Raw genomic sequence first — 25,022 nt, 5'->3', positions numbered from 1 at the left:
TTTGACAGACTGTACAGTTTGACTGAACATTGTCAGCTTGATCTATAACAGACTGTATATTGTGACTGAGCATTGTTAGCATGTTCTATGATAGACTGTACAATGTGACTGAGCATTGTCAGCTTGATCTATGACAGACTACAGTTTGACTGAACATTGTCATCTTGAAATATAACAGGCTGTATAATGTAACTGCACATTGTCAGCTTGACCTTTGACAGACTGTACAGTTTGACTGAACATTGTCAGCTTAATCTATGACAGCCTGTACATTGTGACTGAGCATTGTCAGCTTGATCTATGACAGACTACAGTTTGACTGAACATTGTCATCTTGAAATATAACAGACTGTATAATGTAACTGCACATTGTCAGCTTGATCTTTGACAGACTGTACAGTGTGACTGAGCTTGTTATTGTGGTCTATAACAGATTATACATTGCTACTAAAAAAGGTTACCAGGCAGTTTGATCTGTAACAGACCACATTTTGACTGAGCATTGTTACATTTTTGGTTTAGATCTTAACACAATATGCATATGGAGATATTTCTGTCTCAAAAGTTACTAGACTGACAAGGCTTCACATAATGAGTTCTGCTATAGCTGTAAAAAGGAACTTGAAGTGATTGATAATTAACGCAGTCATAGGGAGGTTACCTCCCTTTTGGGAGATCTTCTGACATATTTCACTACACCCGAAATGGCTTTTTTTATAGATCAAGAAATGACTGAATGACTCTCTGAAGTCTGCCTGACTGACGATGAAACACATGCACCCCTTATTTGTAAGCAAGGAGTTGTGGAATGTCCCTTGAACAATGCCATTAATTGTGCATAATTAACTTCTGTAATTATAGAAGTTTCCACAAAATATCATTTTTACCACAAAACTGATTTCTGTTACTATGATCCTGTACTGCTAGGGTAAAATCTATTCATTTACAATTACACAATGATTGGGTCGCTATTAATGAATTTAGAATTCTCCTGAGTTTCGTAGACATTTATTTTGGCTGTTTCAGTTTAGACATCGTGTGAATATGCTATTTAATATTTTATACATATATAATCTTATTAGTAGCAGTTTAAAAAAATGGTTATTTGCTTTAAATCCTGCAATAAGAAAATTTTGACTCTGGCATTTTTTTTTTTAATACTGATCATCTTATTTCTTCCTGAAAAAGTCAAACTGAAATTGCTGCCTGTTTTCCGACACAGTGAAACATTACATGCGCCCTTAGCTGGCCCCATGCCCCATGATAACCTGTCTGTATCAGTAGCGGTACCATCTCTCCTGGGGAAGTCTTCTCGCCGAGCCACCTGAGCTCATCCTGTTCTCAGCTAGAATTCGGGTATGATTCCAGTCACTGATATGGAGAAATAAGGGCCATCAGAATGGCGACACCACATTGAATCCTCGACACGACAGTGAATCCTCGACACGACAGTGAATCCTCGTCAACTGTTGGCCAAGGTGTAGCAACCAATGGCAGATGCTCAGCAGTGTTATTGAACAGTGTAATTATTTCCCAAGAAAATTTGCATTAGCCAAACTTTGACTTTTCCTCAAAATACAGTGACATTTATCTTCCAATAAAATCGCATACTCTTTGTTAAACTAGCTGGTGTAGTTCCAACTGGCAGCACCTTCAGTGTTCATGGGGAAACAAACCACAAAATAGTCATGTTACTAATCTGTAACATAAAAATCTTGTTACTAATCTGTTGCCAACAAAACAATAATGTTACTTAACTGTCTCAAACATAACATTTTTGTTACTAAACTTCTCCAACTTGACAATCTTATTTCTAAACTGTTTCCAACATAACAGTCAATGTTACCTAATTTTCTCCAACATAACAGTCGAGTTACTGAACTTTCTCAGCATAAGCTATATATATGTTATTAGCTGTTCATAGGATACAGTTCATTGTTCATAGGAATGATAACAATTTGAAGCTGTATCCAATATAATAGCTGTGTCTAATATTATAATGTATGAGATCACTGTAACTTGTTCTGTTTATGAGGTCACATTGTCTTAGAAGTATACCTTATTTAAAGGGGACAACACTATGTCAAAAGGCTAAAACTCTACCAAGAGATAATTCATCCTTTCTTTATCAGTGAAATATCAAAGGGGAGACAACCACTTGGTTATGGGAGAGTAAAAAGGGGAGACAACCCTATCATTGTGATAGATCATATGGAAGATTTCTTTAATGGCTAGATGTTGGTACAGACTCAGTTGACCTTTTGTTGAAACAGTTCCTGAACATCAAATATCACACAATCAAATAGCAATACATTTTACTTTGTTTTGTCATAATGAAAGGCATGACAGCTAAAATAATTTAAAATTGATGTATTTATATCAAGAATTATCAAAGTACTGATAATCACATTAGCATAAACTTAGGAGACATATTTCTTTGTACACACAAATACTGTTTTGGTATACGGGTTAGATTGATGGGTAATTAATATTATGCTAATTGGTGTATACATGAAATATATTTCCAAAATGTGAAAAAAACATTTTGCTAATGGTGTATCAATGACCATATTTTTTCAGAATAGAGCTTAAAGTTCATACTTCATGCATCAATTTTGACATACAACAATGTACTTGGAGCCAAATAACTGTTTGACTGGAGAAAGGTTTGAGTGGGGTCTGATTGATTGGTACTGGATAATAAACTCACTATACATCAATATGATGGATTTTTTTTATAAATGTCGTAATTATAGTGTACTTTTAATCAGGAATTCCGTAGCTAAACAATATACGAGCGCTTTCTGTCACTGGATTTGTTTTGAATAAAAACCAAGCTACATACATTAAAACATTCCTCAATACAACTCTGGTCATTAATAATAATAATAATAATAATAATAATAACATACAACATTTATATAGCGCCCTATATAATTTGTAAAATTACTCTAAAGCGCTTTACAACATATGGATAAAAGTAATGGTTATAATTGTGAAAACAAATAAACCAAAGGCTTACAATCACTTTTATACATTTAAGCAAGCAATGTGCACATGATTGAACAAATGAAAGGGTGGTATTTACATAACGTCTTTGCAAAGATTCTGAAATGCAGACGTGAAGAGGTGAGTTTTGATGTCCCTCTTGAACTTGGCCAGGGTATTTGACTTTCTAATTGCAGATGGTAAGCTATTCCACAACGTAGCCGAACCCCTCCCAAAGCATCTGTTTCCGTAGGTCACAGTACGAGATTTTGGAACACACAACAAAGATTCTGACTCCGACCGCAGTGATCGTGACGGCTGATACAGGGTAACAAGCTCCTGTATGTACTGAGGAGCTGTTCCATTCAGTGCCTTGTATGTGTACACCAGAATTTTGTACTGCGACCTGTATCGTACAGGTAACCAGTGCAACGAATAGAGCACAGGTGTGATGTGCTCTCTCTTTCGAGTACGAGTAACTAGCCGTGCTGCAGTGTTCTGGACCCTCTGCAGACGACTAGTTAGTTTGTCAGATATACCACAGAGCAGGGCGTTACCATAATCCAACCGAGAGGTAACAAGTGAATGCACCAAAATCTTGCATGCATCTGCAGTTAAAAACTGCCGAATACAGCCGATGTTCCTGATCTGGTAGTAACAGGATTTGGCAATAGCGTTCACTTGTTTCTCCATGTTCAGTGAACTATCAAAGTATACCCCTAGGTTTTTAACAGCTGGAACAGTCTCAATAGTTCTGGCACCGACCTTGAGCTGGAGAGCCATTGTTTGCTGACACTTTGGGGAAAAGACGATTAGTTCCGTCTTTTCCTGATTAAGTTTAAGCATGTTGGCGTTCATCCAGATACTGATATCTGTCAGACAAGCTTCCAGACTTTCTGAGACTGTATTCCAACTGTCCTGTGGTTTTATGACCATGTAAATTTGTGTGTCATCAGCATAGCAATGATAGCGAAGGCTATGGCGACGACAAATCTCTCCAATCGGTTTGGAGTACATACAATATTTTCGTGGTCCTAACACCGACCCTTGAGGAACCCCGAAATCTAGTACTTTGTCATGTGAGGTGGCAGATCCGATGGCAACACACTGTCGTCGTTCACTCAGGTATGACTGTATCCAGCATAGTGCGGTATCAGTCACTCCATAAGAGTATTCCAGACGTTTATAAAGTATGCCATGGTCGATGACGTCAAATGCAGCTGACAAGTCCAGCATGACAAGCACCGCTCTGCACTTGTTATCCAATGCAGAAGCTATATCACTATGTACACGTAGGAGGGCCGTCTCAGTAGAGTGTCCCATGCGGTAGGCCGATTGCATGTTGTCATGGAGACTGTTTGCATGGAGATGAACCTCTAAACGCCGGGACACAACCTTCTCCAAGATCTTAGACAGAAAAGGCAGATTTGAAACTGGGCGGTAGTTTTTCAACTCCTCCTTGTCCATTCCAGGCTTCTTTAACAATGGTCTGACATGTGCCTTCTTGAAACATAATGGAACCTTTGACTCAGCCAATGATTTGTTCATGATTGAGGTAATCAAAGGAAGCAGTGCTTCAATACATTGCTTTAATAGGTCTGTAGGCAGTGGATCAAGCTCACAGGACTTACTCTTAGTGACAGTATACTCGTAGTGACAGTATAATTTTAGTGACAGTATCCTACTCTTAGTGACAGTATACTGTTAGTGACAGTATACCAATAGTGGCAGTATACTCTTAGTGACAGTATACTGTAAGTGACAGTATACTTTTAGTGACAGTATACTGTTAGTGTCAGTATATACTCTTAGTGACAGCTACTGTTAGTGTCAGTATATACTCTCAGTGACAGTATATGCTCTTAGTGTCAGTATACTATTAGTGACAGTATATATTCTCTTAGTGACAGTATACTCTTAGTGACAGGATACTCTTAGTGTCAGTATATACTCTTAGTGACAGCTACTGTTAGTGTCAGTATATACTCTCAGTGACAGTATATGCTCTTAGTGTCAGTATACTATTAGTGACAGTATATATACTCTTAGTGACAGTATACTCTTAGTGACAGTATACTCTTAGTGACAGTATATACTCTAAGTGACAGTATACTTTTAGTGACAGTATACTCTTAGTGACAGTATACTCTTAGTGTCAGTATATACTCTTAGTGACAGCTACTGTTAGTGACAGTATATACTCTTAGTGACAGTATACTTTTGGTGACAGTATACTGTTAGTGTCAGTATATACTCTTAGTGACAGTATATACTCTTAGTGACAGTATACTCTTAGTGACAGTTCCTACTCATAGTGACAGTATACTCTTAGTGACAGTATCCTACTCTTAGTGACAGTATACTCTTAGTGACAGTATATACTCTTAGTGACAGTATCCTACTCTTAGTGACAGTATACTCTTAGTGACAGTATACTCTTAGTGACAGTATACTCTTAGTGACAGTATCCTACTCTTAGTGAAAGTATACTCTTAGTGACAGTATACTGTTAGTGGCAGTATACTCTTAGTGACAGTATACTCTTAGGGAAAGTATCCTACTCTTAGTGACAGTATACTCTTAGTGACAGTATACCGTTAGTGGCAGTATACTCTTAGTGACAGTATCCTACTCTTAGTGACAGTATCCTACTCTTAGTGACGGTATACTCTTAGTGACAGTATACTGTTAGTGACAGTATCCTACTCTTAGTGACAGTATCCTACTCTTAGTGACAGTATACTCTTAGTGTAAGTATACTGTTAGTGTCAGTATATACTCTTAGTGACAGTATCCTACTCTTAGTGACAGTATACTCTTAATGACAGTATACTTAGCGCATTTTAGCCACTCATGTTTGTGACTTACATGAAAAATATTCCCAGGTTTAAAATGTGGAAAACGAAATACTTGATGACAGTCATGAGATACTCAATCACAATGAGGCGTTGTCAGCCATGAGTCAAACAGTGACGACGTCTGTGAATTGCTATAACATAGTCATTATCGTCACTTCGTTAGACAGTTGACAACATTTTATCAATGTGCTGTTACGTTATTGTTTACTTTTATTTGGTATAAGTCAGTATACACTCACACCTGTCTGTAAGCAGACCAGAAACGGCCATTTTCAATTCATTTGAAGTGTTCTAGTTTTTTATGCATGTAAAATGTCTTACAAGCTTGCCATGGTGATATTTACTTGAAGTCAGGCATCAAATAATTTTATATTCAACAATTGTCACTTACGTCTGCATGTCTGCCATGATAAAACCATGTATTTTATTCATGTAGTTGTACAGGTCGGTAAATAGATGTGTTAAGTGGGATATAAATAGCACAACAATTTACCATAATTTCAGTGAAATAAACCATTTGATAAAGTAAGATTGAGTCCTGTTGAGTTTGACTCAGAGACAGACCTAGATCTAAACTTATATCTACATTTTATCATTTTGAGTCCTAAGACAAGTATAGTTTGTCTTCTCTTTTATTCCTTGTTAAAATATCATTATTCAAAATTTGATTTACTGTACTTTGAAGTTGACAGATAGAGATTTACACAGAACTGTCTCCTGAACACAGTATCTTTTGTTATAAATAGCTGTCAGTGTGTTTCAGGTAATATATTGGTGGTGCAAAAGTATACCGGAAATGCTGCCTTGACCGTTAATACCCTAACACCTGTAAATGCTTAAAGTATTACACAAATTAATAAACATTGCACGGTGCAATGTTATCAAGTCTGTATCAGTGATTATAATTCTGTAAATCTCTGTATTTTTTACATCAAAATATTATGCGAGGTATCCCTATCTATCGTCTGTCATTGTGCATCATTCACCGTGCATCATCCGTCATATGTCATCCATTAATATTTGAACATTAATGACTTATTCTTAGTACAACTGGAGCCATTGGCTACAACTTTGGTACAAATTTAATGAGATGTCTAGACCATTTGTTTTCCTTTTTGTGCTGATCCCAAATCCAAGATGACCACCCTGCCCTCTAGTGTCTGATTGAGCTTAGACATTTTTTACTTTTTCTCTAGCATAATTTGAAGAGTAAAGTCCAGTGTTTTGGGAGGGAAAGTCATAGGTTCAAAAATTTAATATACACAAAAGTTGTTTTTCATAAATTGTGCAAAGATAATTTTAAAGTTTGTTGCTACCTTGTACTGTCCAAGAACTAGTGACATAGTAGAAAAAGGGACAGGAAGTGAGTCTGTGACCTTTACACTGTCACTAGTAAGCCTGGCTGGTCATCTGATAGTGTGGGCCTGGCTGGTCCTATGATGTTGTTGGCCTGGCCGGTCCTATGATGGTGTAGGCCTGGCAGGTTCTTTGATGGTGTAGGCCTGGCTGGTCCTGTGATGTTGTTGGCCTGGCCGGTCCTATGATGGTGTAGACCTGGCTGGTTCTTTGATGGTGTAGGCCTGGCTGGTCCTATGATGGTGTAGGCCTGGCTGGGCCTATGATGGTGTAGGCCGGGCTGGTCCTCTGATAGTGTGGGACTGGCTGGGCCTCTGATGGTGTAGGCCCGGCTGATTATATGATGGCATAGTACTGGCTGGGCCTATGGCGGTGTAGGGCTGGCTGGTCCTATGATGTTGTTGGCCTGGCCGGGCCTATGATGGTGTAGGCCCGGCTGATTATATGATGGCATAGTACTGGCTGGTCCCAGGACGGTGTAGGCCTTGCTGGTCCTATGATTGTGTTGGCCTGGCCGGTCCTTTGATGGTGTATGCCTGGCTGGTCCTGTGATAGTGTTGGCCTGGCTGGTCCTGTGATGTTTTTGGCCTGGCCGGTCCTATGATGGTGTAGGCCTGGCTGGTCCTCTGATAGTGTGGGCCTGGCTGGTCCTGTGATAGTGTAGGCCTGGCTGGTCCTATGGTTGTGTCTGCCTGGCTGGTCCTATGATGTTGTAGGTCTGGCTGGTCCTATGATGGTGTGGGCCTGGCTGGTCCTGTGATAATGTGGGCCTGGCTGGTAATGTGATAGTGTGGGCCTGCATGGCTAGTCCTGTGATAGTGTACGTGAGCCTGGCTTGTCCTGTGATAGTGTACGTGGGCCTGGCTGGTCCTGTGATAGTGTGGGCCTGGCTGGTACCAGCTGCTGTCTCACAATTTCTGTACTGATTCATCCTCTGCAAGTTCTTACAAATTAACATGTAACTTTAAACCATATCAGCAAAGTTAAGTGGGCGTGTCATTACTAATTTAGGGGCGTAACCTATCCAATTAGCAATGTGACCTATTTGATGAGTAACATGACCTGTTTACTTACTTTAAGCCAGACATGTGTTTGAGCTGTGATATACAATGTGTTACTTGTACTTTATAAATAATTGGTGTTGGGAATCACCCAAGGAGATGCCAGAAAACTCTGTGTGTTATGTAGAAAGCTGACTTGTAAATATATAGTCTACGTCGTTATTGTTACGGTATACATGTAGTTCCTTCAATATATATCAAACATAGGTGTGCTGTCTGATTGTAGCATAAAGTTCTGCTGCATGTCTATATTACACATTAGGGAAGCACAATTCTTTGTTTATCAGAGATTAATCATGTTCCAGGAGAGGCAAGCCTGAGTGAAACAGGATTATTCCAGGAGAAAAATGAGTAACCCTACCACAAAAGCAATAAATATTTTTCATACCAAACTAAAACAATATTACACTAGTAATGATTAGGTGCCATTGTTGTTGCCTCCTTTAGTCACTTATAACTCTTGTGGACTGGCTTTTGCCAATTTTGTAGAAAGGCTCCGATTAACGGGAAAATGATCGGCGAAACTTCAGCATGTGAGGGTGACATGATGTTGTATTGTCCTGATCAGTATGCTTCAATCTGATGTATTTTACGTTTCTCTTTGTTGTTAAATGGGACAGGTTGTGTGACTGTATGCATTCCAGGATACCGTGGCTGCGTTGTCTTTATGCATCATCTTCTTGTGTCTGTACAGGTGATTATTATAGAAAAATAAGTCTTCCATAACTATACTTTAGATACACAGGTGAATGTCACTATCAGTCATACTACCAGGGGGAACCATATATACGTATAATAATGTTGATGATGATGATGATGATGATGATGATGATGATGCCCTTGGGAGGGATTTCCCAATCTTCCTTTATCTAGACCCATTCACTATTCACTATTCAGGTGTTATTTAATGGGATATGCTGATAGATATCAGAATAAATAAAATCTGATTACCTATTTCTAGCCTACTTAATGACAGATAATAGATGTGCACATATTATATGTGTACATCAACATGTTGAAATGTTGTAAGGGTAACCATTCTAGTATGAGTGAATGTTAAAAACAAAAAATGATTCTCACTTTTTGAAATTTAATATTTTGTTGTTAAAATAAGGAAATATTTTAAAGAGATAAAATTGTCCAATCAATAATCACATTTCAATTGAATTATGGAAATATTGATAGGAAATAATATTGTCTGATAATTATAACATTTCAAAAAGTGTTCCCATGTTTCAGAAATATTGGAGATACATCCTGTCATTAATTCATGTCATGTACAAACCTAATGAGGTTTGCTGATCACCACAAGGTCAGGACAAGGTCACACAGTGCTGATAGTGTAACTTAAGAGATAATATTTGTAGACCAGACTTTCTTGAACCAATTGTGTTAATTGTGTCAATTCTGGAAAAGGCAGTGAGTGCCTATACTCATTAGCCTTGCTAGGGGACAGATACAGTACCGTGGTAAGTGGTGGCCCACAGTCAGTGCCTATACTCATTAGCCTTGCTAGGGGACAGATACAGTACCGTGATAATAAGTGGTGGCCCACAGTCAGTGTCTATACTCATTAGCCTTGCTAGGGGACAGATACAGTTCCGTGATAAGTGGTGGCCCACAGTCAGTGCCTATCCTCATTAGCCTTGCTAGGGGACAGATACAGTACCGTGGGAAGTGGTGGCCCACAGTCAGTGCCTATACTCATTAGCCTTGCTAGGGGACAGATACAGTACCGTGGGAAGTGGTGGCCCACAGTCAGTGCCTATACTCATTAGCCTTGCTAGGGGACCGATACAGTACCGTGATAAGTGGTGGCCCACAGTCAGTGTCTGTACTCATTAGCCTTGCTAGGGGACAGATACAGTACCGTGGGAAGTGGTGGCCCACAGTCAGTGCCTATACTCATTAGCCTTGCTAGGGGACAGATGCAGTACCGTGATAAGTGGTGGCCCACAGTCAGTGCCTGTACTCATTAGCCTTGCTAGGGGACAGATACAGTACCGTGGTAAGTGGTGGCCCACAGTCAGTGCCTATACTCATTAGCCTTACTAGGGGACAGATACAGTAGCGTGATAAGTGGTGGCCCACAGTCAGTGCCTATCCTCATTAGCCTTGCTAGGGGACAGATACAGTACCGTGGGAAGTGGTGGCCCACAGTCAGTGCCTATACTCATTAGCCTTGCTAGGGGATAGATACAGTACCGTGGTAAGTGGTGGCCCACAGTCAGTGCCTATACTCATTAGCCTTGCTAGGGGACAGATACATTACCGTGATAAGTGGTGGCCCACAGTCAGTGCCTATCCTCATTAGCCTTACTAGGGGACAGATACAGTACCGTGATAAGTGGAGGCCCACAGTCAGTGTCTATACTCATTAGCCTTGCTAGGGGACAGATACATTACCGTGATAAGTGGTGGCCCACAGTCAGTGCCTATCCTCATTAGCCTTGCTAGGGGACAGATACAGTACCGTGGGAAGTGGTGGCCCACAGTCAGTGCCTATACTCATTAGCCTTACTAGGGGACAGATACAGTAGCGTGATAAGTGGTGGCCCACAGTCAGTGCCTATCCTCATTAGCCTTGCTAGGGGACAGATACAGTACAATCATAAGTGGTGGCCCACAGTCAGTGCCTATACTCATTAGCCTTGCTAGGGGACAGATACAGTTCCGTGATAAGTGGTGGCCCACAGTCAGTGCCTATACTCATTAGCCTTACTAGGGGACAGATACAGTAGCGTGATAAGTGGTGGCCCACAGTCAGTGTCTATACTCATTAGCCTTACTAGGGGACAGATACAGTACAGTGATAAGTGAAGTTGTGGCCCATACGCACTGTACTTGAGCACCATGAAGTTATGCCTGGATCTTTAGCAGGGATACATTACAGTATTTTGAGCAGCTGATGTAGTTTAACTGAAATAACAATGAGAAGGTCAAATGGCAGAGTGTTTATTAATTGACCAGGACATGAATTTCAGACTCTAAGTATTTATTCAGTACTTGTCATTATAGGTTTAAACTGTTAACAGTATAATGCAACTGAGTAGAATAGTGCTGGGTGCCTTCGGTGTGGTATTTCAGTGAGCTAGCACTCTGAGGTTTAAGTTTCAGATCCTTATCGCAAGGAGGCAAATAAACCAACATACCCTGCCTCCAGCGCACAGACACTGTTTAAGCACACACCTTAAAAACATACAGGCATGTTCTTAAGTGACCTTAGCTGTTAATAAGACACTAAACATATAAACCAAACCAGTACCCATTACAGGTTCAATATATAATTATGGACTTTTGTGCTGGTGAATATGATGTGATATGAACCTGAAAAAGTGATATTAACCTCGGTTTGACTCTGTCAATATCACTTTTTCAGGTTCATATCACATCATATTCACCAGCACAAAAATAACTGTTTTATTATATGCTTCATCAAAAACATTTAGAAAAAAATTCAAGGTTCTCCGTGTAAGATTTAGCCAGGGTTGAATTGTAAAATTCTGTCAAAAGGAAATTTGAATGTCTTGGAAGAAAGTTGTTTGTACAAATAAGGATGGCTCACAAGACAGGTTTTATTGTCTCTAACGTTGTCTACAAAATCTATTTAACATTATCAAACCCATGTGCCCAGGTTTCTATGGTGATGAACTGAAGCTCTATGTCATGTTTGGAACGGCACTTGGTGATTCAATTGTATCTGAAGACTTATTTAGAGGCTGAGTAGCCTCATTATGACATGTCCGTTTCACTGAATGGCCTTCAAAGTGTGATATAACAGCAAAATAAAGTGCTGCACAATATTACACAGAAGCGTTTTATAAATTGTTTTTATGATATTAAAATAAAATTGTGTCATAAAATAGTGTAATGACACTTGGAAGTGGGCTAGATAACTTTCTCCTTGAAGTAGTGAGATGGTATTACCCATTTCCCCTGTTATCTAAATTATAGACATTTCATTTTATTGAAATGGTTCAGTCTAAGATTATCTGAAGGGGTTGGCTGCCTGGGAATCAGGTTTATGATCCTTTTGGCACTTTACTAACGTGTTGTAAAACAATCATAAAATTTCTATTTTAAAAAGCTTTTGTTTAATGTTTTACATCGTTAAGGCTTTAAGCCTGTAAATGTACAGAGGACTTGACAGTGTAAAGTGTTGTAGTTAATTATTGATGGTTCTAATTTGAGTTGTAATACCTCTGATATGGCAGGGTATCGATGGGGTAATGACTTTCTATTTCATACAAGTTTAGAGGGAAGTGACTGTCAAGGGGTTGCAGTTTCAAATCAAAACTCAGTTTGTAATCTGTTAACTCATTCACCCCTGAAATTTCATAATGAACTATTCCAACCTTTGAATTGGAAGAGTTCAAAAGTGTTTTCAGGGGTGAATGAGTTGATAGACAATCAGGGAGACTGTCTCAAATTTAAGGAAGACATTATATTTTAGAACAAGACTTTATCTTATTCACGAGAGAAAAAATGTTTTAAAGATATTCTTCCCTAGTATTCAATACACTGAACAATACTGGTTTTTAATAAAGAAGAGGTAATTAAATAGGGATTGAATGGATATTTGTTCATGTACATTGTGGCAATGAATAGCAGTAGATGATCATGAATCTACATATTCTGTGGAGCGTGTAAGCGCTCCTCAGAAGATATGTAGATCAGCTACTGCTATTCATTGCCGCAATTTACATAAAAAAAAGGTATTCAGTTCATATATTTACGTTATGATAAACGAAAATAAAAAAAATTGCCACACTTTTTGTAAATTTAATATTTTTAATATAAGTACCGGACAGAAAACCATAAAAAAGGAACAGCCGGACCTCCAGCCTACACACAAACTTCAAATGTTCGACCTCTGTTTCTCCCGCCGATCAGCTGATTTTGTTAAAAAGAAAAAAATATATCTAGATACTATTAATAATCAACACTTTTCATTTTTGACAGTTGATCTTATTGGATATTGTTTTGTTTTGCATTATGAACACAGTATATTATATATTTGAAAAAGTTAATGTCCGCACTATTTCAAATCATCGGTCACCATAGTAACCATCCAGGTCACTCGTCGGCCAAGCACCCGTCGGCAGTAGGCAGAGCTCATTTGAAGTTAAATGTACAGCCATTGAATGTGCTGTTCACCAAAACACCTGTAGATGTAAATGATGATAGGCTGGTGGATGAAGTGCCCTGTGTCATAAAAAAGTTCTCTGATTTCAATGTGCAAGTTGATGTCACAGGGATTACCCAGCCGGACGGTTGCTTGTTAAAAAGTTTGTGACCACGAGGAACCTATTGCGAGTCGGAAGTCAGCATTTAATATGACAATGTCATAAATATTTTTTTAAATTTCAAATTAGAAAGAACAATAATAATAGTACAGTGGTGCATCATTTATGATTTTTGTAATCTTTATCATTATTTCTGGCAACTACGTTATCTTGGAGAGCGGGAAATAACTCTTCTCAGAAACGGTACTCTGCGTAGTAATATGAAGTGGTCATTGTGTATGAAATCAGCTGACTGCATGTTGCACGAGAATCGTTGTATTCATAGTGTATTCATAGTCTAATGGCAGTTGTTTTCAGTTGGTAGATTAAAAAATATAGAACAGTAAGACAATAATCTAGATCAGTAAGACAATAATATAGAACAGTAAGACAATATTATAGAACAGTAAGACAATATTATAGAACAGTAAGACAATAATATAGAACAGGTGTGACAATAATATAGAACAGTAAGACAATAATATAGAACAGGTATGACAATAACAGAACAGTAAGACAATAATGTAGAACAGTAAGACAAAAGTATGGAACAGTAAGACAGTAATATGGAACAGTAAGACAATAATATAGAACAGTAAGAAAATAACATAGAACAGTATGATAATAATATAGAACAGTAAGACAATAATATAGAACAGTAAGACAATAATATAGAACAGGTGTAACAATAACAGAACAGTAAGACAATAATGTAGAACAGTAAGACAAAAGTATGGAACAGTAAGACAGTAATATGGAACAGTAAGACAATATGGAACAGTAAGACAATAATATAAAACAGGTAAGACAATAATATGGAACAGTGAGATAATTATATGGAACAGTAAGACAATAATATAGAACAGTAAGACAATAATATAGAACAGTAAGAGGATTTCTTGACACAGTTATGATAATTAATAAGGAATTTCTACTTTTAAGGTTCTTGTAGTACCTAGCCAGTATATTTTTATATGTCTATGTAGTGAGATTTATAGTTGCCATTGACCTCCAAGTCCCCATTGTAGGTATATAAAACAGGAGATGTATGTCTTAATTTTTACATGTATGTGATACCCAAGAGAGGTTTCAACACAGACGACTGTACTACTAAGTTTACCTTACACAGGCGGTGTATGTAAGTCTCTGATTTATTTGTCGAGAGGGAAGAAAAGTACCTACTTGTCAGCATCAGGCTTGTAGTCAATACAAGGACGTGAGACAATGATCGTCACCGCAGCCTCTAGGAAATAAATAGCCATATTTATGGTAGGTAACGATAGAAAATAACGGCACTATATGTCAAATAAACATCCAGGTTTAGAGTGAATCGGAAGAGCTCTGAAATCTCACGTCAAGTTCTTATAGAGAGGAGTCCGCTTGGGAAATAGTCATTTGATTGATGGTGGCTGTATTGCATCATTTACTTTGGATATTATGAACATTAATTCTTGATTTAAATTATAATAGTCAGGCTTGTATCACTGTCTTAATAATATCAAATACACTCACTGATACTAGACAATCTCTTATAAACTCAATAATACTAGACAATCTCTTATAAACTCAATGGATACTCGACAATCTCTAAGATGATATTGGAATTTCTTTCATAAATTCAATAATACCAAAATAACTTTCAAAACCTAATTGGTAACTGGACAGTCTCTTATAAACTCAATAATACTGAAAAATCTCTTACAAACTCTTATGATACTCGACAATCTCTTATATCATATATGACATTCTCTTATAAACTCAATGATACTAAAATAATTCCCAAAATCTCATTGAGAGCTGGACAATCTCATATGAACTCTGTGATACTTGAAAATCTGTTGTAAACCTAATAATACAAGAAAGTTTCTTATAAACTCATTGATACTGAACAATCTCTTTGTACTCAAATTGGTATTGGATGATCGTTTATAAACTCAATGGTGCTAGCAAATCTCTTATAAACTGGACTGTTGGCAATCTCTTATAAACTCATTGGTGTTAGACAACTTGATATAAACTTGATAATACTGGAAATCTCTTACAAATTCAAAAATTCAAGAACATCTTTCAGAAACTCATTGTATTAGACAATTCCTTATAAACTCAATAATAATGGAAATCTCTTGCAAACTCAATGATTCAAGAAAATCTTTTTACAAACTCATAAATACAAGAAAATCTCTTCCAAAAAAATCTCCTATAAACTCAATGATGCTGGACAAGCTTTTATTAATTACTGGACATGATGATCTGTAAATATCAGCTCAGACAATGGTAATCTTTGATCATCAGTTTAATCCATGATAATTTCTAATTATCAAACTAAAATGCTGAACAACCAATGATTATCTGAGCTTCACTATCTCGGTCAGCCTCTTGTTATTCGAGCTCGCTGTAATCAACCTCTTTGATATCGGCTAACACTTGACAATACCTATTTGTCAGCAGCAACTTAACAGTTTTGTATCAGCTCCATCCTGACAATCTCTTATTACCAGCTCCTGCTGAACGATTTAGCAAGTTTTTCCCAGAAAATCTTATTATCTGTCCAGGAAAGAAAAGTGTGGTTTGGTTATTTAATGCAAATGCTGTCTTCGTTACAGCTATTTGGAGTAGATTGAGTCTATAAAAAGATCCATATCATACTAGTATTCTGTTGAAATCCCCTTTACTCCCGTTGGTATAGTCGTACCAAAACTTCACGTCAAAACACTGACTCTCTCCAGTATTAAAAAAACACTCACTATTGAGAAGCAAATATCTTCATAAGTTTTCAAAAATGAAGATGATCCTCCGTATTCAAAAACAAAGATGTTCATCAGTATCTAGAAACATAGATATCAACCGTGCTCATGCAAAATCATAGATATTCAGTAATTATTAAAGCACACGTAGACATTTTTCAGTATTCAAATACATCTATATTTATACATTTGACAGTATAAAAACTGACATTTAAATACAGTCACTAGTTTTTCGAAATCCTGAAGCTGCTTGAGAACCCAGACAGAAGGGAGACAATGTTAGTATACAACGTTATTGTGTGTGAGGGTTATACACAGCTGTTCTTTCTCCGGTTAATATTGTTTTAACATTTAGTGATCCTGTCTGATTTGTTACTGCACCTGGTATGCATGATAACTTTTTTCAGTTTTAATGAAATCTCGTGGCTAACTGCAGTTCGTAGTTACCTTAACAGATTATATAGGTCTAATACCAGTAGTTACTGTAGCTTGCTGTTCTGATTTCCTGTGTATATAATAGTTAGCAGAGATGATTCAGAGTCAATAATATCATTCCCATAGAGATTTAGTCATTATCAATCATCAGGAAGTTCAGGGTCAGCGACATTTTTACCAGAAAGACTTGTGTGGTTCATATATCTTAACCATGGACAGTTCAAGGTCAATGATGCTATTAAGAGTAAGATGCAGTTGTTATAACCTTGCGAGATTTCAAGGTCAGTTGTTATAACCTTGCAAGATTTCAAGGTCAGTTGTTATAACCTTGGGATATTTTAAGGTCAGTTGTTATAACCTTGCGAGATTTCAAGGTCAGTTGTTATAACTATTAAGTGTTCATATTAATCAGTGATTTTATATCTAGTGAGAATGTTCAAGGTCAGTGATTTTATATCTAGTGAGAGTTCAAGGTCAGTGATTTTATATCTAGTGAGAGTTCAAGGTCAGATATTTTATATCTAGTGAGAGTTCAAGGTCAGAAATTTCATATCTAGTGAGAGTTCAAGGTCAGATATTTTATACCTAGAAAGACTTTAAGTTCAGTGGTTTAAAGCTAGGAAGCAAAAGATTATAACAGCTATCCTGTAATGCTGACATCAAAATTATTTTGCTTTATTATCAAACTGCTTCGTTAAACAAGAAAGTCAGGTATTGATTTTAAAGAGATATTCTGTAGCAATTAAGAGTGTGTTGATGATATGGACACTTCGTAATTTGTTTAGTGTACTGGCACGTTGTTGATGATATGGACACTTTGTAATTTGTTTAGTGTACTGGCACATTGTTTGAATTATTTCCCTGTTTTCTTCTTCTAGGTGGTATGAACATGGTTGGACCCTTGACTGCTAACTCAATCATGTAAACCAATCAAAGTAACTGAATTACTCGTGGGATCATCAGCAGTGCCGTCGTATTACCCTGGCATTGGGGGACTTCCTAAGTGTCATTTGGAAGATATTGGTGCAAAGAATTGGAAATTATCTGAAGCCGAAGTCTCGCAAAAGTTTGGTCACACAGACACTTCACTCCTGAAGGTGAGTCAAACTTCTAGCCTTATAATCATTCTTTCTGGTCAAGATTGTTTCCTAGCACACTATTAAGGTTTCACTGTGAACATTAAGTTATAAACTTGAGACAGAGGCTAGCTAATCTGAGTGATAAAATTAGGGTCAAGGTCATCTATATAAGGATATATAAACCAGCGCCACCTGGTGACATCATTGATTATCAAGGCTCTATGGGTCAGGGTCATATGTCTTCCACCAGTCATTGTCAATTCTATACCTGATACAGTTGTGACTGTGTTAACTCTACACCTAAACAGTGAAAAGGTTGTCCCCGACTCTAGAATGTTGAATTATTTAGAAAAAAAATCAACTCTCATCATTTTGATCATTTGGATATTGTCTGATACTAAGTTCTAAACTAGGGGGAGATAAGCTGATAGTAAAATGCAGTTGAGAAATTCTTCATAAAAACATTGGGGCTGGTAGTCAGTCTATTCCTTAACCATACTATCTCAACAGTAAATGGTGTAAAAGTCTATACCTTAACCATACTATCTCAACAGTAAATGGTGTACAAGTCTATACCTTCACCACACTATCTCAACATAAATGGTGTAAAAGTCTATACCTTAACCACACTTTCTCAACATTAAATGGTGTAAAAGTCTATACCTTAACCACACTGTCTCAACATTAAATGGTGTAAAAGTCTATACCTTAACCACACTATCTCAACAGTAAATGGTGTAAAAGTATAGACGTTAACCACACTATCTCAACCGTAAATGGTGTAAAAGTATAGACGTTAACCACACTATCTCAACATAAATGGTGTAAAAGTCTATACCTTAACCACACTACCTCAACAGTAAATGGTGTAAAAGTATATACCTTAACCACACTATCTCAACATTAAATGGTGTAAAAGACCTCCACAAACATATACCAGTCCAGCATATAAAATAAAATCACTCCAACATGAAACAGTGATATTGGCAAAGTAAGTCTATAGTGTAACACTGATGTAGATTCCAAGACTTGTATTTGTTATGGTGTTTGAGAGATAGTGTATTTGTTATGGTGTTTGAGAGCTAGTGTATTTGTTATGGTGTTTGAGAGATAGTGTATTTTTTATGGTGTTTGAAAGATAGTGTATTTGTTATGATGTTTGAGAGATAGTGTATTTGTTATGGTGTTTGAGAGATAGTGTATTTGTTATGATGTTTGAGAGTGTATTTGTTATGGTGTTTGAGAGATAGTGTATTTGTTATGGTGTTTGAGAGATGTGTTATGGTGTTTGAGAGATAGTGTATTTGTTATGGTGTTTAGAGAGATAGGGTGGAGAAAACCTGATTTGTAAGCTTGTGATGGCTGCACATTTCAGCTCCTTTCACACTGTACATTTAGTGCCAGTGTTTTGTGCAGTGACACACAGCACGAAATGTTTGTATTCTGAATAGGTTAGTCAATATAACATGGAAATATTGACAATGCTTCATTGGTTTTTATACAAGTTTATTGAATTTTAGAACAAATATTTCCATGGAAACAGCAATCGAAGAGAAAAAAAAATTGCCGTGATATCAGAGATCAGCTTGAAACTCTTCACACATTAACTACAATAGCCAAACCGCTAGTACGAACAAGCTTTATGTAAACCTTCCAATACTTACAAGGTTCATACAAACCTCCCAATACAGACAGGCTTGATACAAACCTCCCAATACAGACAGGCTTCATACAAACCTCCCAATACAGACAGGCTTCATACAAACCTTCAAATACATACAGGCTTGATACAAACCTCCCAATACAGACAGGCTTCATACAAACCTCCTAATACAGACAGGCTTCATACAAACCTCCCAATACAGACAGGCTTCATACAAATCTCCCAATACAGACAGGCTTCATACAAACCTTCAAATACATACAGGCTTCATACAAACCTCCCAATACAGACAGGCTTCATACAAACCACCCAATACAGACAAGCTTCATACTAATGTCTGTTGCAAACATTGCATCGGGCATCTTTCCACAAACTCATCACAGTTGCCCCTTTGACATAATCCCTGCTGATTTATATGTCACCCATTCAATTAGAGTTTATCCCTTCTATCATATTTTTCATAAACATAAATATGTATCAGTTTTTCAAAGATATGATTTAGTTCAGCCATATTGGTGTAGGCGACACCACCAAGCTCATTAGATATCAATGATGGCTGTCTTGAATCCGTTAGCTCTCTTGCTTGATTTATATAAACACATGGACATAAATTTTGAAACATTCACAAAATGGACAAATCCTCTTGTGAACCATTTCTATGGGAACCAGGTGGCTGTCGAGATAGATGGTCAGCTTCACCCTAAGTTTATTATGTTTTCCCCACAGAGCCGTTGCTTCTCGACATTAAGGATGATCGCCCTTTCTCGATGTGCTTGATCAACACGATGGATGGTCTCTGGTTTGTCCCCATGGCGTCTGGTTGCCATAGTGATCAATAGATCTAAACAGCATAGTCCCCCTAAATCATCCGCGGCCTGATAAAAATGGACAGTTTCCTCACTTCTTCAATAAAATTCAATATTTTGTGACCATAAATCAGCTGGAACCATAACCAGTATTGCCAATTTCTTCTGCTGAATTTGTACAATTGTTATTGGTCGCAAAATGTCACTGAGTAGTCACCCCTATCAACACTGTACGCCCTCCGGAGGGGAAGTAGTTTGATATAGGTACAGTACGGTCATAGCTCTGCATGTCTGATGGTTACCCTATCAAATCAGGCCGGGTTTATTGGGAACAATATGATACAAACATAGATTTATGAGTTCTGGTTTAGGTGTTATAATCCTCATTTCCATTTGTATAATACTCCCATGTTTTATCCTGAAGTATGTGGCGTTTGTGTATAGGAAGCATGACATTAATTCAGAACTTTGATTTCCATAATATTCACTCAGCCAACATTTTGAAGAACTTATGACATCATAATAGAATTATGTAATGAGTTTTTTGTGTGTATCTTTGGTGATCAGTCAATGGAAATGACCTGTTCTGTATTTATTAGCTCACCTGGCTCGAAAGGCCAAGTGAGCTTATGGCATAGTGCGGCGTCCGGCGTCCGTCCGGCGTACGGCGTCAACTTTTTACTTTAAACAACTTCTATTCAGTAAACAAAAGTCATAGGGTGACGATATTTGGCCAGAAGCCTGCTCGGGTGAAAGGCTACCAAGTTTGTTCAAATATGTATGAAACTTTTAAACAACTTCTTCTGAATAACCAAGAGGCCTAGGATAATGATATTTGACCAATAACATGCTGGAATGAAGGGCTACCAAGTTTGTTCAAATGAATGACCTTGAATCATATTCAAGGTCACTAGGGTCAAATATGTTGTAATCATTTATACAACTCCTTCTGAATAACCAAGAGGCCTAGGGTGATGATATTTGGCCATTAACATGTTTGGATGAAGGGTTACCAAGTTTGTTCAAATAAATTACCTTCATCCATTTTCAAGGTCACAGGGGTCAAATATGTATAAAACCTTTAAACATCTTCTCCTGAATAACCAAGAGGCCTAGGATAATGATATTTGGCCAGTAACATGCTGGAATGAAGGGCTACTAAGTTTGTTCAAATGAATGACCTTCAATCAACTTCAAGGTCACTGGGGTCAAATATGTTGAAAACATTTAAACAACTTCTTCTGAATAACCAAGAGGCCTAGGGTGATGATATTTAGCCAGTAACATGCTGGGATGAAGGGTCACCAAGTTTGTTAAAATGAATAACCTTCGCCCATATTCAAGGTCACCGTGGTCAATATATGTTTAAATCTTTGAATGATTTGTTCTGTATTACCAAAACGTCCAGGGTGATGATATTTTGCTTGAAGCATGCTGGGTTGGAAGACTATACATTCTGTTCAACCTAATATCCTTGTTCGACATTCAACGTCACGGGTGTCATATGTTTAAATATTTTAATAGGTTCTTATTAATCAAACACCAATATTCTGCCTGTAGTTGTATTTTAGTCCACTTTTAAGATAACAAGTATGAAATTAATACCAGGTGAGCGATTCAGGCCCATTCAGCCTCTTGTTATTCCTTCACAAGTGATGCTACATGGTTGTGTATGTTTATGATCTGTATCAGTAATTCTAGTGTGTCAGGGTCGTAACTTCTAACACAATGAAACCTTGTACACTTTTACTGTGGCAATACTAGCCAATGGGTAATGGCCGACTCATTCTACGATCATGCCATTATCAGGGATAAATGATCCAGTAACTGTAGTTTCAAGTGTATCTTATTAAGTTCTGAAGAGATTTCTCTCAAATTTGACCTAATACTTTCCTATTATGGGATGTTGCGCCTTTTTTCGCATGTCGTAAACTTCTAAGAGTTATGCCCCTTTTCATATCACTCCTTTCTGTAATACACTATGTCAAATAGCTGTAAAACATTGAAGTATACTGAATACAATTTTTTCTGCACAACTCCTACGTTTTCCAGCTGAATTTCATGAAACTTCACTGATCTAATCCTCACACTCTGAAGTTGGATACTTGATAATAAAAGTTTGACCTGGCCAAGTTTTTAGCTCATCTGGCACGAAGTGGCAAGTGAGCTTATGCCGTGGCACGGCGTCCGTCCGTCTGTCCGTCCGACATCAATATTTTACTTTAAACGACTTCTTCTTAATAACCGAAAGGCCTAGGGTGTCGATATTTTGCCAGAAGCAAACTGGGATGAAGGGCTACAAAGTTTGTTAAAATTAATGACCTTCACCCATTTTCAAGGTCACAGGGGTCAAATATGTTAAAAACTTTAAACAACTTCTTCTCAATAACCTAAATGCCCAGGGTGATGATATTTGGCCAATAGCATGCTGAGATGAAGGGCTGCAAAGTTTGTTCAAATGAATGACCTTCACCCATATGCAAGGTCACAGGGATCAAATATGTTAAAAACTTTAAACAACTTCTTCTGAATAACCAAAATGCCCAGGGTGATGATATTTAGTCAGTAGCATACTAGGACCAAGGGCTACCAAGTTTGTTTAAATGTATGACCTTGAATCATATTCAAGGTCACAAGGAGCAAATATGTTCAAAATATTTAAACAACTTGTTCTGAATAACCAAAAGGCTCAGGATGTTGATATTTAGTCAGTAGCATGCTGGGATCAAGGACTACTATGTTTGTTAAAGTGAATGACTTTGACTTATATTCAAGGTCACAGGGGTCAAATTTGTTTAAAATATTTAAATGACCTCTTCTGAATAACCATGTTGATACTTTGCAAGTTGCATCCTGAGATGAAAGGCTATAAAATTTGTTCAACATAATGACTTTGTTTGACTTTCAATCACAGGGGTGAAATGTTTTTAAAAAAATTAACAGGGTCTTTTGAATGAATTTTAATCATAAATACTGATATTTTGCCTGTAGCTTTATTTTAGATCACTTTTAAGGTTACACATGTGAGATTTATACCAGGTGAGCGATGGAGGCCCATTGAGCCTCTTGCTGTGAATTGTGTCCATTTTTAGTTAACAAACAAAACATGAAACAATATATATGGTCAACCCTGTTAGGTCAAAGTTATGAGGTACACTGGTATTCAGTACGTCAGATTAATATTATTGAAATGTATTGTCAGTGAACCAGTTGAATCTTTTTTCAGAAATACTATGAAGAATGACACCATTCCAAAAAGAAAAGCACTTTTCAAAATAAATTTGGAATCTTGAGACTGAGAAATATTTTCAAACATATCTCTGGCAATGACAAGTGGTAAACATGATTGTAGGATGGTATATTTGTGTGGGATAGCTGGTCTCATTACAATCATTAATCAGACTACCATGTGTAATCACCGGTTTATTGGACAGTAAGCATTGGCTACATTTGTACCAAAGAGGTTTTTTTACAAACATTTGTCAGACTCGGACTCCTTATGAGCTTTATACTTGACAGTAAGTGTATGATAGTGTGTGGTAGTCTTACAAACCTTGTCCAGACCTTGATTTGTAACACGATTTGATTAGAAGGTAAGTGACAGTGGGATGTTCTGTTTGTCAGGTTTTCGAGTTTTTGTGACCAAACAAACAACAGTAGCCATGATGAATGAACCAAAAGTTCGACCTCCAACTCCTCTTTTACCGATAAAACCATAGTCCTGTACTGCTGTGTAGGATCTGCAGTGTTACAGATGTCAAATAGAACTGATTCATCAGATACCTGTCAGAACCAACTTCTGTTTGTCCTGATGTTTGGTTGTCCTTCCTGTCTGGTACCAGGACAGAACATCAGTCACTTTTTCACATCAAACGTAGTAATGAGGGAGTAAACATCAAGTTTTGTCAATATCCATTACCCTAACAGTACATTATGGATCTTAAATACTAGTAATTTAAAATAATACAAGAAAAGGCTTCTATTTGTATTCAAAATTATCACGATCAGAAACACATAATATGAATGTTATACTAGACAAAGTAACAATTAACATTGATACTTTATTTCTGAAGACACATTCTTAATTATTGAGTTGAGAATTTGACTTAATTTATGCATCATAAAAGTATAAAGAAGTGTATTACCATCTTACCTGACCCGTGTGACCTGTATGTTTGTAAGTGATATTGATTTTAATGTCCATTATCGTATCTTCTGTCGGTGGTGTACTGTGTAGTATATATATAAAGATTTCCTACGCTATGATTGATGTTTTATATGTTTGAGAGTGTAACATGCCTCACAGCCTGTTAAATAAGATATTTTTAGGTGATTTGGCGGTGATGGATCGCTGACAGTAGCTGTATACAAATGTTATTGTGTGTCTGATTACACAGCACAGTTACCACATGGAACCAGTTAACTAGGGTTTTTACACAAGTGTTACATCATGCACTAACATTACTTATCTCACTCATAATTTAAAATGTTGAAAACAATTAACAACCTGTACTAGAACTGATTAGTAACATTGATAACATAATTGATCTATTTCATCATTAGGGTAATTGTGTAAACAGATAATTATAAAATTGTGCAAGTAGATAATTGCAAAAAGGAATTATGTAAGTTAGATAAATTACATTATAATTGATACATCAATAATATAAATACATTAAGTAATATATTTATAGGAGATAATTGCCCCATGTAAATACTATTAATGTACAGTATATAATTATATTGT

The 25,022-nt window shown here is 37.1% G+C and overlaps 1 protein-coding gene across 5 annotated transcripts in view; it reads left to right on the top strand.

Annotated features, from left to right (window-relative positions):
- The window catches only part of LOC110449732 (polypeptide N-acetylgalactosaminyltransferase 5-like), a 211,184-nt gene that overhangs the window by 55,119 nt on the left and 131,043 nt on the right, over positions 1-25,022 (top strand). For all 5 annotated transcript variants that reach the window (XM_021496784.1, XM_021496787.1, XM_021496786.1 and 2 more), the window contains one exon: positions 17,606-17,824. The gene's annotated coding sequence lies outside the window, so the exon portion shown is untranslated. The remainder of the gene's footprint in view (positions 1-17,605; positions 17,825-25,022) is intronic.

This window comes from Mizuhopecten yessoensis, unplaced genomic scaffold (genome assembly GCF_002113885.1).
Source record: "Mizuhopecten yessoensis strain PY_sf001 unplaced genomic scaffold, ASM211388v2 scaffold4805, whole genome shotgun sequence".
Taxonomy (NCBI): domain Eukaryota; kingdom Metazoa; phylum Mollusca; class Bivalvia; order Pectinida; family Pectinidae; genus Mizuhopecten; species Mizuhopecten yessoensis.
This window is presented reverse-complemented; position numbering and strand designations above follow the sequence as displayed.